The sequence below is a fragment of the Peromyscus californicus genome, unplaced genomic scaffold (genome assembly GCF_007827085.1).
Source record: "Peromyscus californicus insignis strain IS unplaced genomic scaffold, ASM782708v3 Scaffold_7__1_contigs__length_154581171, whole genome shotgun sequence".
Lineage (NCBI taxonomy): Eukaryota > Metazoa > Chordata > Mammalia > Rodentia > Cricetidae > Peromyscus > Peromyscus californicus.
This window is the reverse complement of record NW_026294595.1, coordinates 80697985-80712030: the sequence shown is the minus strand read 5'-3', so window position 1 is coordinate 80712030 and position 14046 is coordinate 80697985. Positions and strand designations below refer to the sequence as shown.

General features: G+C 44.9%; 1 long non-coding RNA gene across 3 annotated transcripts in view; it reads left to right on the top strand.

The window, feature by feature from the left end:
* Window positions 1–14046, top strand: part of LOC128102624 (uncharacterized) — a 106234-nt gene that overhangs the window by 82906 nt on the left and 9282 nt on the right. Inside the window, exons 3-4 of one of the 3 annotated variants that reach the window (XR_008215474.1) lie at window positions 4485–4724; window positions 8379–9239. This is a non-coding gene — a long non-coding RNA (uncharacterized LOC128102624). Of the gene's footprint in view, window positions 1–4463; window positions 4725–8378; window positions 9240–14046 lie in introns of those variants that run through there. The other 2 variants (XR_008215472.1, XR_008215473.1) reach the window with 2 other exon arrangements.

Here is a 14046-nt window from a genome sequence, read left to right as displayed (position 1 = left end):
AGTGGCCACACCACAATCGAACACTTTCCATGTATTCCAATCCTCATAGCTCCTGGTAAGCTGCTGCTGCCATCTCACCTGTTGTACAAAAGAAACGTTAGACTGAGTGAGACTATGTAACTTCTGTAAGGTTCTAGAGTTAAATCCATGGCTTGGTGGAGTCAAGGACTCCCACGGAAGAAGCTCTATTTGCTTAATTTGACACATCCTTTCCCTACTACCAGGCTGAAAGAATGTAAGAAGGAAGTGCAGAAAATGGAACTGAGGAGAGAAAATATGCAGGTGTGCCTAGGCCACTAATTCCCAGATTCAAAGCATCTACTCTTGGGTATATTGGATTGTCCCGGTCAGCCCTAACCACAGCCTAGAGTCGCCTGAGAGGAGAAGCTTCAGCTGAGGAACTGCCAATGTCAGAGTGACCTGTATGCATGTCTGTGGGTGACTATCTTGATTATAAATTGGTGTAGGAGGACGCAGTCCACTGTGGGTGGTATCTTCCCTAGGCACGTGGTCCTGGGTTCTAGAAGAATGCTAGTTATGCATGAATGAGCAAGGCAGTGAGTGGGCAAGCAGCATCCCAGCAGGCAGGGTTCCTCCATGGTTCTTGTCTCTGGGCTCCTATCTTCAGCTCCTGCTCCGACTCTCCTCAATGATGGTTTGTGACCTGGAAGTATAAGCCAAATAAAGCCCCGTCTGCTCAAGTTGTTTTTGGTCAGAGTGCTTTGTCACAGTAACACAAAAATGACTGGAACATTAGCTTCCTGTCTTAAACACAGCTCTGCAGGGTTGACCCCAGTTCTCCACTGTGGGTCTTTAGCCTCTTTTGTCCTGTTGGCTGTACTGTTGGGGCACCTGGCCCACTGTGGCCAAGCTCTCCCCTGTCCAGCCTGGAGTCTTGGTATCCTGTTTCCCTTCTTACCTCCTGTTCTCCCCTGTGCCTGTCCTGGATAGTCTCTTTTTTGAAAGCTCCCCTTAGGCTGTTCCATGTTTCATCTGTAATCAGTACCTTAGGTCATGACCTCAGGATCTCAGCATAGGAAATGTTCTTGACCAGCCATATGCCCACTCTTTTCAGGCCACTCCTGTGAAATAACCATTCCTCATACCATTCCACGTGCCTAGGATACCAAACCCACACTAACTGCTGGTGGCTCCTGTGTGCCCAGACTCCCTTTCTGTGGCTTGCCAATGGAAACGCCAGCCATCTTCTCCCTCTTTTACCCCACACTAACTCCTGCAGAGATTGTTTACGTACAACATTTTTCTGTTTGGAATGTCCCTCACCCTTCTTCAGTTAAATTTTCTTGAACGTTTATTTGTTTGTTTAGTGTGTGTGTGTGTGTGTGTGTGTGTGTGTGTGTGTGTGTGTGTATGAAGGCCATGGAGTGTGCATGAAGAAGTCAGAGGGCGCCTTGTGGGAGTGGGTCTTGAGAATCAAACTCAGGTCATCAGGGTCGGCAGTAAGCACCTCCACCTATGGATCTACTTTTCCTGTCCCCTGCTGTTTCACTCTGAAGAAAAATTTAACTTTTCTGAGAACCATAGAAGCCTATATTTTTTTAAAACTAGTTGACTTTTAGGAAACCATCTACTCATATCCTCTGAGTGAGTGTTCCCAGACTCCCTCCCTCCAGGTAGCTGATTTCAGTTCTCCTTGGAGACTTTGAGGGCTTGCTCAGCGTGTAGAATTCAGGAATCAGAGGTCCTATCTCATAGCAGCCCCACCCCCAGCACTGGATCATGTGCAGAGAATTTGTTCAATAGATAGTTATTAATTAATGAATCAGCGAGGCAGACAATTATAGAAATTAAGAGGGCTCCATAGGGACTATAGTAATTAGGAAAGACTTCATGAAAAATTGAAATTTGTAGTGGGCCTTAGAGGATGTGTAATTCTGATTTATTTTGGTCAGAAACAAAACTCAATTTGCAGAAGGTTTTTCTTGTGTGGTTTCAAGATACAAGAGGTAGTTAGTGATTGTGATAATATGGCCACTTCTACAACAATTGTTATTTCTCTTTGTTGTTCTATATGAGCGTATATCTAACAGTAGGTTTTCAGTCCACCCTATCCCCTACCCTATATCTGTGCCAACCTGGGCAGGACATTCCTTAGGAATTTTTGTCTGTCTGTCTCTCTTTCTCTCTCTCTCTCTCTGTGTGTGTGTGTGTGTGTGTGTGTATGTGTGTGTGTGTGTGTGTGTGATGTACCTATGTGGTATGTCTGTATACCCATGCATACAAGTGTACAGGCAGAAAGGATGTCAGATGTCCTGCCCCACCCACCCTCCATCTAATTCTCTTAAGACAGAGTCTCTCACTCAACCTACAGCTGGACTGGCAGCCAGCAAGCCACAGTGATCCTCCTGTCTCTGATCCCCACAGTGCTGGAGTTAGAAGTGTTTGCATAGCGTGCCTGGCTTTTTATGTGGATGCTGAGGGTCCACACTCAAGTTTTCATGTTCGCAGAGTAAGTGCTCTGACTCACTTGGTCATCTTCCCAGCCCTTGTCCTGTCCCTAATCCTGAAGTCTGCATCTCACTTTAAACAGGACTAAGCTGTGGATGGAGCACGATACACTTTCTCTCCACTGAGGTCTCGGCTCAGCTGAGGTACTCTTCAGTGTCAAGGCTCTCATACTACGTGTTCGATCTCCAGCACTGCTCAGAGAGAAGAAACTGTGAAAAGCACCAACATTCTGGGCTGGCGAGATGACAAGGCTGCCAGCAAGCCTGATGACCTCAGGGTGATCCCACGAGGTAGGAAGAGAGGACAGACTTCAATACCACAAATGAGCGAATACAATAAGAAACGTCTAAAAAGCAACAATATCACAACACCAACTGTTGTGGAAAAGAATGTGGCAGAGATAATATAGAACAGTTCCAGAGCAGATACAGTCATGGAGTAAGACCAGTACATGAAAATCTGTGAAAAGATCCAAGTTGAAGAGTTAACGAGCAAATACGGTTAAAGTTGTGAGAAAAAAATAGGGAGTGAAAACACAAACAAAGCAAAATAACTTTCAAAGTCAAAAACTCTTCCTTGCTTCGTGAATCTTCTTCCTGGCTTCTAGTTGTGCAGCCTTCGGTGTGTGAGGGAGAGGATCAGGACTGCTTCAGGCTGTATTCCTTCTCTCTCGTAGTCCAGCAGGTCAGACCAGACAGGCCAGTGTGGAGGCTGCACCTGCCTGTTTGCCAGCTGGTAGGATAGGGACAAGGGCTCCTGCAGCTCTGTTCACACTACAGCCTGTATGTGTATAGATCAGGGCATGTGGAGCCAGAGGAGCTGCCCGTGAGCTTTTCTCCCCGGCTGGGTTTGTGGGCTGCTCTAAGAGGGCTCCTCATGCCTGAGATGGTCTGTCAGTACACCCACAGGTGTGTGGAGAGTACCCTCTAGATATCTGAGCCAGTGAGCATGGAGGAGGGGCCTAAATCAAGGTGATTGGTACAGGGGAGGGGAGGGATCAATATGGTGGCTCCAACCACACCTGTCTCCCCTTCCCACAGGAATCCACATAACTGTTCTCTGGAAAGGAGTCCCAAGTCTGTGGGTTTCACATGTCATGTCAGGATACTTGTCCCAGATGAGGGCGAAGGTAATAAAGGACTTCAGTCAGCATAGCTCTGTTGAGAAGATGGGCAGAATGAGGCATCTCAATCCATCATCCTGTAGGTACTGACACGAGCTTTCGGTTCACGGGGGAAGAAGTGGGGCTCAGGGGACCAGCAGTCTCCGTCTTCGTGCAGTCTGCTACGTCCTTATCTCAGCTCTGCCTCTCCAAGGAGGTTTGGAGGTACCCTTTTCACTGGATGAGACTATTTGGTTCCCTTGAAATGACTGCTCCCGCATTGGGGTTGAGCTCCCTGTATTGTCTGTCTTCAAGATTCTGCTGTTCCTGGAACCCAAGGAGACCACAAGTTTCAGACAATGACAGGCATGCTTAGACGCTTTGGGGAGTCTGGACAAGCACACTGTCAACCTGCAGCAAGACACCTAGTTACTCTTTGCACCTTCAACTGTGAAGGGGAATCACATGGATCAGAACTAACGGTGTTTTTGTTTGTTGGGTTCAGTTTTTGACACAGAGTCTCAGGTAACCCAGGCTGGCCTTGAACTTGAAATGTAGCCAAGTACGGCTTTGAACTCCTGATCATCCTGCTTCCACCTCCCAAGTGCTGGGATTATAGGCATGCACCATTATGCTCAATTTATGTGGTTCCAAGGGTTAAGCCCAAGGCTCCAAGTATGCTAGGCGAACGCTCTACCTACTAAGCTACATCCTCAAACCTTTAGACAGACACTCCTTGAGTTACCATGGTACATCCTGTGTTTGCTTATTTTGTGGGTCCAACTGAGGCACAAGAGCCTTTTAGTAAAAGCAGTTGTGGTAATTGCCTGTCCTCAGAGGCTGGACCTTTGATTTTAAACAAAAGTGCCTCTCACCTCTCTTTACATTTCAGACTGCATTTCTCATCCTGCAGATGATCCTACAAAATTTGTGTCCAAGTTGTAATCAGTTTCCAGAACCCACACTGTCTCTCAGAAGTGGTCACCCACCGAGTCAATGAAGAGAAGAGGCCACTGGAACTGGGAGATACAAAAATTCAGGAGCCGATGACCTCAGGCAGCCCAGCCAGAGGACTTCACGCTGAAGACTGGTTTCTGTTAGAACATTGGCACCATGTGATGAAGCCAGAGGCACAGGACTCGAGGATGCAGAGGTTTGTAGGGTGCGGGATGCTTGCTCTTGAACTTACCAATGAGTCCCTTTCCTTTATGTGTGGTAAAGTTCACCTCCTCTGAGGTGGATCCTCTTTCTGATGGCTCACCATAACTAATAAATTCACTTTTCCCTATAATGTCACCAAGCACACGGCCTTAGTGCTCTCTATTTCTCTTATCATCTGTTCTGGGTTTTAGCCCATCACTCACTCTACCACTGCATCCCAGTACCTTCTAGGGTATCCTACTTCAGCTACATACTTGCTTTGGTTAAATCTCGTCGAGGCCCAGAAGGAGTTAGGTGTTCATCACCATTTTCCATCTCAAGATTAATTTTTTGAGAATATGGGGGATTCTCTCTCTTAAAAAATTTCTCTGTCTCTGTCTGTCTCTGTCTTTGTCTCTCTGTCTCTTTCCCTGTCTCTGTGTGTGTGTGTGTGTGTGTGTGTGTGTGTGTGTGTGTGTGTGTGTGTGTGTCTGCCTGTAGGCCAAAAGACAACTGGCAGGAGTCAGTTCTCTCCTTCCACCGTGTGGGTACTGGAGATGGAACTCAGAATGTTAAGTTTGGTGGCAGGCCCCTTGACACATGGAATCATCTTGCCAGTCCCTCAAGATGCTATTTTGAGCAGCACATAGTTTTACAGTTGCTCAGGCTTTGCTTGAGTTTGGGTGTGTTTCATCACAATAAGTTTTTGCACACATCCAACTCTTTATCCTTGCTGGATGTCAGAAACCTTAGTCATCCAAAGTTTTACTTAGGGATATATGCATCTCTTTCAAATTATGTATTTAAGACATATTGATTGTATGACTTAATGGGAATCGCTGTGACATTTCCACACATGCAAATACCATGTGTTGCTTGGTGTCTCTTCTACTTTCAGGTCATCAAAAACCTTTTCCTTCCTCACGTAAGTCACCTGATTCCTTCTGAGTCTGCTTATTTTGCTCAGCAAACCCTTCAGTTCTTTCCATTTTCCTGCAAACAACAGGGTTTCATTCTCCTTTATGGTTGACTGTCTCTATTTTGTATCTGTGCCATATTTTCATTAACCACTCATTTCTTGATGGGCATCTAGGCTGATTCCTTATCTTAGATGTTGAGAATGGTGCCATAATAAACATGGATGTGCAGGTATCTCTGCTGTGTGCTGACTTTAATTCTTTCACAATACACCCAGGGGAAGGATAGCTGGATGAAACAGTAGTATGTTTTATATTTTATTTTTTTCATTTCCATAGAGGCTGAATAGTTGATGTTCTTTTTTCTCCTCATAGTCCTTATCAGCAAATAATCACTATATTTATTTATTTATTGTTTGTTTGTTTGCTTGTTTGTTTGGGGGGTTGTTGTATGTGTATTTAATAACAGTCATCTAGCTGGAGTGAGATGGGCCCTGAGTCAGCTCTGATTTGCATTTAATACATCTATTTAATGTTGCCCTAGTCTGTGTTCCCTTCTCGTCTCTCAGCAAGGCCCCCTTTCTCAGGGAACATTAAGTTCAAAGCCAGCACAGACTGTGCACACATACACCACAGACTTCCTAAGGAAAGTCTAACCCTTCTCATATTGTTCATTTGGTTGATAACAAAACTGAACAAACCAACAAGAAGCCATCTGGCTAAACTCAGAGTATCTTCTAAAAATACAGTCTGACGGTAGTCCCCAGATCTATGGAGTTTTGGACAGGGACACCAAAAGACCTGCCTTTTCCTCTGCCACTCACTGTGACCTTGAGTAAACTCTTTTACTTCTCCGCGCCTTCATTTCTTCAAGTGGTTGAGAATATAGACTTTGTCTCTATTGTTATAAGTCTTAGGCAAGGCTACGCTGTCCGTTCTGAAGGTAGGTATGTTTGTGTCTTCAATACCTGGCCTTCTGTGCTGACAGTACCAGGAGCTGAAAACACCAGGGCCAGCAAAGTGTGGTTCCATTCCCATCACTTCCTTCCACATTGTCCCTTCTTTGCTTTTTCTTGTCTCCTTTGCTTTTCTCCATGAGATCTTGGTCTCTTTTGGGGTGACATACCAACTTACCACAGACTTGGTGTTTTATAAACAGAGAACTGTATTTCCCATAGTCCTGGTGGGGCCCATTTTTAGGTTCACAGACAACCAACTTCTCTCTGAGTTCACCCACGACAGAAGAAGTGAGGGAGTTCTCGGGGTATCTCATGTAAGGATCCTAATCTCATTCATCAAGGCTCCATCCTTCTATGTAATTGCCTCCCAAAGGCCCTGCCTCCAAATACCAGAAGGACATTGGGGGTTAGGGTTCGAATCACCACAGAAGAGTCATTCAACAGATAAAGCATGTGAAGACCCCGGTCATCATTGTAAGGAGGGGCAGCCCCTCAGAGTCAGTACAGGCCTCATTCGACGCCCAGTTCTCATCAGAAAGGAGATTTATTACCCTGGAGGGGAAAGCGGGGGTGGGGGTGGGGGCTGTCTCTGGAGCGAGCCGAGGCAGCAAGCAGCAAATGGGTGTCTTTTGCATGAGTGGATTTTTAAGGAGAAGAGGGGGAGTCTGTGCTAGGGTGAGCTGGTAAATCCTGACAGGACATACTAGTCAAATAATGGATTTTGATGGTTGGACCTTGACATTTTGTCTCAGGAATGAGTCAGTGGCCAAATAAGGGAATGGACCTTAGGGGCTAGCTTTAGGAATGCCATCTAATGGTTTTTAGCAGGGGAGAGGGAAAAGGGGGGAAGGGCAAAAACTGTTGGCGTCATGTTTGTTTGCCATGCTTGCTAGAGCCTTTCAACGTATGCTTCAAACCTTAAGTGTCGTACGACTAGCCTCGCTTCCCGTTCACTAGTAGATATGGATACCACATACCCATTACAAAAACAGATGGCTTGCTTTTGTATACATGGTGCTAGGGAATCAAGCCACATCCTCATGCAAATAACATATTCTGCCACCAGGCCACACGCGCAATCCTAAAATGACCTGGGAGCACTGAGCATGTGATGTGCATGGAGCTAGGTATTTTGCCTTGTTTAACTCTTAAAACAATCCCATGGGATAAGTGTGGTAGCTGTTCCTGTCTTGTGGGACGATGTGACTCTGAGTAATGACCTACAAAAGGCTTTGCAGTTAGAGTACAACAATGCAGCACCCCACCCCAGGCGGGCAGAGCTCTGAAGTGCACAGCCGTAAGCAACGTGAGGTGTTCCATTAGATCTGTCTTCAAGATGGCGGCCATCAATCATATCCAGTCAGCCTGAGCGGATAAGAGAGGACCCCAGGCCTCTAACCTAACATGATAAGACGATTTCAGGTTAGGTAGAAGGAAGAAGTAAAGAAGAGACGCTATTCAAGGCTCCCAGAGCAGAGCTTCTCCTGTCTGGGGTCATTTGAGGAGAAATAATTGACTTCTTTGTTCCGCTGAGGGCCAGAGTTGAGCTGGGAAGATGACTCCATCTCCCTCTCCTCACCTAAACTTCCAGGTTCCTTCGGTTTGAAAGCCACTGAAGTGAATGTAAAAGGCAGCAAGAGCCCGAGGCCTTGGCACATCGGCACATCCTGCAAACGTCAGCACGGTCTTATCTAGAACACAGCTGAGGAAGCAGTTTCCCCGAGCATGGCTCTGGGCTGGGAGACGGCCTGCTCATTTTCTGTCTTTTGTTTTTCTCCCGTTTTCCCACAGGGCTCAAGGATCCAGTGCTGGTGACATCTCTGAGCCAAAGGGGGGATGCTGCCTGGTAGGAGGAAGGAGGGCTAGGTCTGGTCATGTTCCCTGCCCTGGAACATTCCCTTCTCCATTTGGAAGCCTCCTAACCTGAAGCACAAATGAGACCCCCTGGGATCCCAAAATAGCTCCCCTCACAGCTGCACAGCATCCTTTTATAGCCCTGTCTGTCTGTAGCATTGGCCTTCCCTTGACAGGCACTCCTGAGGTCAGTGCTGCCGAGCGCCGGGCTCAATGTCATTTGAGTGCAGAAACCTTCATAAAAGGCCTATTATGGTGGTGTCACTGTCTTTAGGACTTGCCACAAACCTCAGAGATTTTAAAGGGCCAAATTTGTTTTGATTCAGAGCCAGAACACTTTATGTCCAAGAATAACCTAGAAGTTGGTCAGCCCCCCGGTCCTACACCCAGCACAACGTGAGAACGATATGTTTAGGAGCAATAAAACACTACGTACTGATTTCTCTCCAGGCTGAGAAAACTGTGTTCCTCCAAGGAAGATTCACTATCCCACTTTATGTAAATAAAGTTCTCTTCTTAGTGATAGGAATTGGAGTCATTCATTCATTCATTTATTCATTCAACCTATCCTTGCTGTTCATCCTGAATGTTCTGTTACAAAGCAAAGAAACACGTGGACCTGGCCAGTTAGTCTATACTTCCTTCTCAAACTGCACCTGACCCACTTTCCAACACACAGCCAACTTCTAGACAGGGCCTGAAATATCCATTAGAGGCTCTCAGGCCTGAGTAGAGTCACCAAGACAGATGGAACCCTGGTGACCTGTCACATTCTGGTGAGCCTACTTCTGCTGTCTGAAAGGGTCACCGGCACTTGTTTTTGTGACATAAATAATACACACACACACACACACACACACACACACACACACACACACACATATATATATATATATATATAATTATTTTTTATTTTACTTCATGTGTATGGGTGTTTTGTCTGTATGTGTCTGTGAACCACGTGTGTGCTCAGTGCCTGCCAGAAGACAGCATCAGATCCCCTGGAACTGGAGTTACAGACAGTTGTGAGCTGCCATGACACAAATATCTTTTGTAAAAGCGAGCTCAGGATGCCTGTGAAATGTGCCCTGAGTAGTTTTTCTCAGGGTTTTATTTTATTTATGTGTTTGTGTTTGTGCCTGCCTGTGTATATGTGCCTCTGTGTGTGCATGCCTGAGGAGGCCAGAAGAAGGCACGGGGTCCCTTGGAGCTGGAGTTATGAGCATTTGTTAAGTCATTGGAACTGATTGCTGGGCTCAAACTCTAGTCCCCAGGATTGAAAGCAAGTGCTCTTAACCGCTGAACCATGTGTCCCACCCCCACCCCCACCCCCCGCCCCCAAGCAGCTTTCTGAAGCCAGGGCACTCTTTCTAAAGTTACTGAGAGGATCTACACTCTTAAGTCTTTGAGGATCCAGAGTGAAGTCCCGGAGCAGTCTAGAGCATGCCTGGCGTGTCTGCCATGCCTAGGTATCAGCAGTCTTCAAGCCAGGCAGTCAGGAATCGGTGTGTCCTGGCATTTGAACTGCCGCTCTGTGGTAGGTGTATGACTCCTGAATACGCTTCTTCATTTCCTGAAAGCTACTGCAACTGTCTGCGCAGTCGGAACAGTAACTGTGCGTTGACACGAGAAGCTCATGCCCTATGACATGGCACACATCATTCCCTCTGGTTGACTACTACCATCATTTTGACTCCAAGTCCAATCTCTTTCCATCTTGTTTTATAGCCAATGTTTCAAACACATGAGATAGTCTTCATAATGGGATAAAATGCCCCCCTTCCCTTTTCTCGTTATTCAGAATCTCTTTCATACCATGGAATTCTTGTCATTGTGATTGTCAGTACAGACATGTGGCACTGTGTGCCAGCATGATTAATGCAGGCTGCCGTAGAAAGGAAAAACAAAACAAACAACCCACGGAACTAGATATGGTGATTGCACACAGGAGTCCTTGGCAAGAGAACTGCTGTTAGCTCTAGGCAAGTATTGTCTACAGAGTGAGCTCTACACCAGCCTGGGAGACCTTGTCAAAAGAGAAAGAGTGGGAGCAGGAAGGAGGGGAGGAAAAAAGAAAAGGAAGGAAAAAAAAGCCAGGCAAACTCACATGATTATGAAATAAAATGTTTTGTTTTGTTTTTCTTTTTCTGTAAAAGAAGTTGATTTATTTTGGGGCCTCTGAAGTCTCACTCTGCCAAGTAGGACCCTAAGCACAGCCAGTTCAGGGCAGGAATGGGTTTGAGCCCCAGTTGAGTGAAGAAGGAGAGTCAGGGTGGAGAGCAGGGCTCTGGTCCTCAGGCGTCACCCAGCAGCCCTTTCTGCATCTGCTGTGAGGTTTTGTTTCCTCTGGGATTTCAGAGGGGCGTCTGAGGATGAGGGGTCGTTTAGGACTCCTCATGTTTGACACTTCCTCAGTCCCTTCAAACCGGGTGGGCCAGTAAGAACAGGTGGACAAGGCTAGTTTGATTTGTATGTGTCTAAACGAACTTCTATTTGAAATAAACTCAGTTTGACCCTTTTCCTTAAACCCATGAAAATTTTCATAAAAGAAACGCATAAATACTATGATTATTCGTGGCTACAATTTTAGAATTTATGTAAGTTTTTATTTTCTTTCTTCCTTTCTTCCTTATTTATTTATTTTTACATCTCGACCACAATTTCCCCTCCCTCCTCTCCTCCCAGCCCCTCTCCTCTACCTTCCCTCTGTTTCTCCTATACATCCCTCCTCCATTTCTATTCAGAAAAGGGCAGGCCTCCCATGGATATCAGCAAAACATGGTATATGAAGTTGCAGTAAGACTAAGCACCTCCCCTTGTATTAAGGCTGGACAAGGTGACCCAGTAGGAAAGAAGGGTCCCAAAAGCTGGGAAAAGAGTCGGAGACAGCCCCTGTTCCCACTGTTAGGAGGCCCATAAGAAGACCAAGCTACATCCCAGCACTCGGGAGGCAGAGGCAGGTGGATCTCTGTGAGTTCGAGGCCAGCCTGGGCTACCAAGTGAGTTCCAGGAAAGGCACAAAGCTACACAGAGAAACCCTGTCTCGAAAAACCAAAAAAAAAAAAAAAAAAAAAGAAGAAGACCAAGCTACACAACTGTGATATATACACAGAGGGCCTAGTTCAGTCCCATGAAGGCTCCTTGATTATCAGTTCAGTCTCTGTGAGCCTCTATGAACCCAGATTAGTTGATTTGTGTGTTTTCTTGTGGTGTGCTTGACCCCTCTGGCCCCTACGAGCCTCCCTCCGCATCTTCTGCAGGATTCCCCAAGCTCTGCCTAATGTCTGGCTGTGGGTCTCTGCATCTGTTTTCATCAGTTGCTGGATGAAGCCTCTCTGATGACAATTGGCTTAGGACCAATCTCAAAACACCTTGTGGGAGGACAAATTGTAGGTTGAAGGTTATGTTGGCTGGGTTGTTGTCTCAATCCCTCCACGGGAAGTCTTGCCTGGTCTCATGAGATGGCCAGTTTAGGCTATGAATCCCCTATTGCTAGAAGTCTTAGCTGGGATCATCCTTGTAGATTCCTGGGAGTTTTCCTCTGACCGGGTTTCTACTCCACTCCAAAGTGCCCTCCCCATTTCCCAGTCTTCTCTTTCAGTAGTCTCTCTCCCGGACCCCAACTTGATTCTTCATGCTCCCATCTCCACCCTCCCCTAGACTACCCATGAAATCTATTCTATTTCCCCTCCCCACGGAGGGCCAAGTGTCCTCCCCTGTCCCTCCCCCCACCTTGAGCCCTCCTTGTTAACTAGCCTCTCTGGGGCTGTGGATTACAACATGGTTATTATTTTCTTTACAGCTAATATCCACTTATAAATGAGTACATACCATGTTTGTTTTCAGGGTCTGGGTTATTCAGGATGATTTTATCTAGTTCCATCTATTTGCCTGCACATTTTATGATGTCATTGTCTTTAATAGCTGAGTAATATTCCATTGTGTAAATGTACCACATTTTCTTTATCCATTCATAGCTTGAGGGTTATCTAGGTTCTGGCTATTATTAATAAAGCTACTATGAACATAGTTAAGCAAGTGTTCTTGTGGTATGATTAAGCATCCTTTGGGTATATGCCCAAGAGTGGTATAGTTGGGTTTTGAGGTAGATTGATTCCTAATTTTCTGAGAAACTGCCATACTGATTTCCAAATAACTGCACAAGTTTGCACTCCCACCAGGACTGGAGGAGTGTTCCTCTTGCTCCACATCCTCTCCAGCATGTTTTTGATCTTAGACATTCTGTCAGGTGTAAGATGGAGTCATTTTAATTTGCATTTCCCTGATGGCTAGGGATGTTGAACATTTCTTTAAGTGTTTCTCAGCCATTTGAGATTCCTCTGTTGAGAATTCTCTATTTAGATTTGTATCCCATTTTTTAAGTTGGATTATTTGTTTGTTTGTTTTTTGATGTCTAGTTTCTTGAGTTCTTTATATATTTTGAAAATTAGCTCTCTGTCAGATGTGAGGTTGGCAAAGATTTTTTCCCATTTGTAGGCTACCATTTTTGTTCCATTGATGGTGTCCTTTGCCTTACAGAAGATTTTCAGTTTCATGAGGTCCCATTTATTAACTGTGGATCTTAGTGTCTGCACTATTGATGTTGTGTTCAGGAAGTTGTCTTCTGTGCTAATGCATTCAAGGCTATTCCCCATTTTTTCTTCTATCAGGTTCAGTGTAACTGGATTTATGTTGAGGTCTTTGATCTACTTGGACTTGAGTTTTGTATAAAGTGATGAATATGGATCTATTTGCATTCTCCTACATGCTGACATCCAGTTATACCAGCACCATTTGTTGAAGATGTTTTCTTTTTTTCCATTGTATAATTTTGGCTTCTTTGTTGAAAATCAGGGATCTATAGAGGTGTGGATTTATATCTGGGTGTTCAATTCAATTCAATTCTATTGATCCACCTGTCTGTTTTTATGCTAATACCATGTTTTTTTTTTTTTTTATTACTATACCTCTGTAGTGGAACTTGAAATCAGGGATGATGATACCTCTGGAAGTTTTTTTATTGCACAGGATTGTTTTAGCTATTGTTTTTCCATATGAAGTTGTTCTTTCAAGGTCTATAAAGGTTTGTTAGGATTTTCATGGGATTGTGTTGAATCTGTAGACTGCTTTTGGTAAGATAGCCATTTTTACTATGTTAATCCTACTAATCCATGAGCATGGGAGATCTTTCCATCTTCTGTATCTTCTCCAATTTTGTTCTTCAAAGACTTAGAGTTCTTGTTATACAGGTCTTTCGCTTGCTTGGTTGGAGTTATACCACATTATTTGTGACTTTGGTGAAGGGTGTTGTTTCCCTGATTTCTTTTTCAGCTTGTTTTTTATTTGTATATAGGAAAGCCTCATTTTTTAAAGTTAATCTTTTATCCAGCCACTTTGCTGAAGGTGCTTATCAGTTAAAGGAGTTCTTGGGTAGAATTTTGGGGGTCACTTATGTATGCTATCATATCATCTACAAATAGTGATACTTTGACTTCTTCCTTTCCAATTTGTATCCCATTGATCTCCTTCAGTTGTCTTAATGCTCTAGCTAGAACTTCAGGTACTATATTGAATAGATATGGAGAGTGGACAGCCTTGTCTTGTT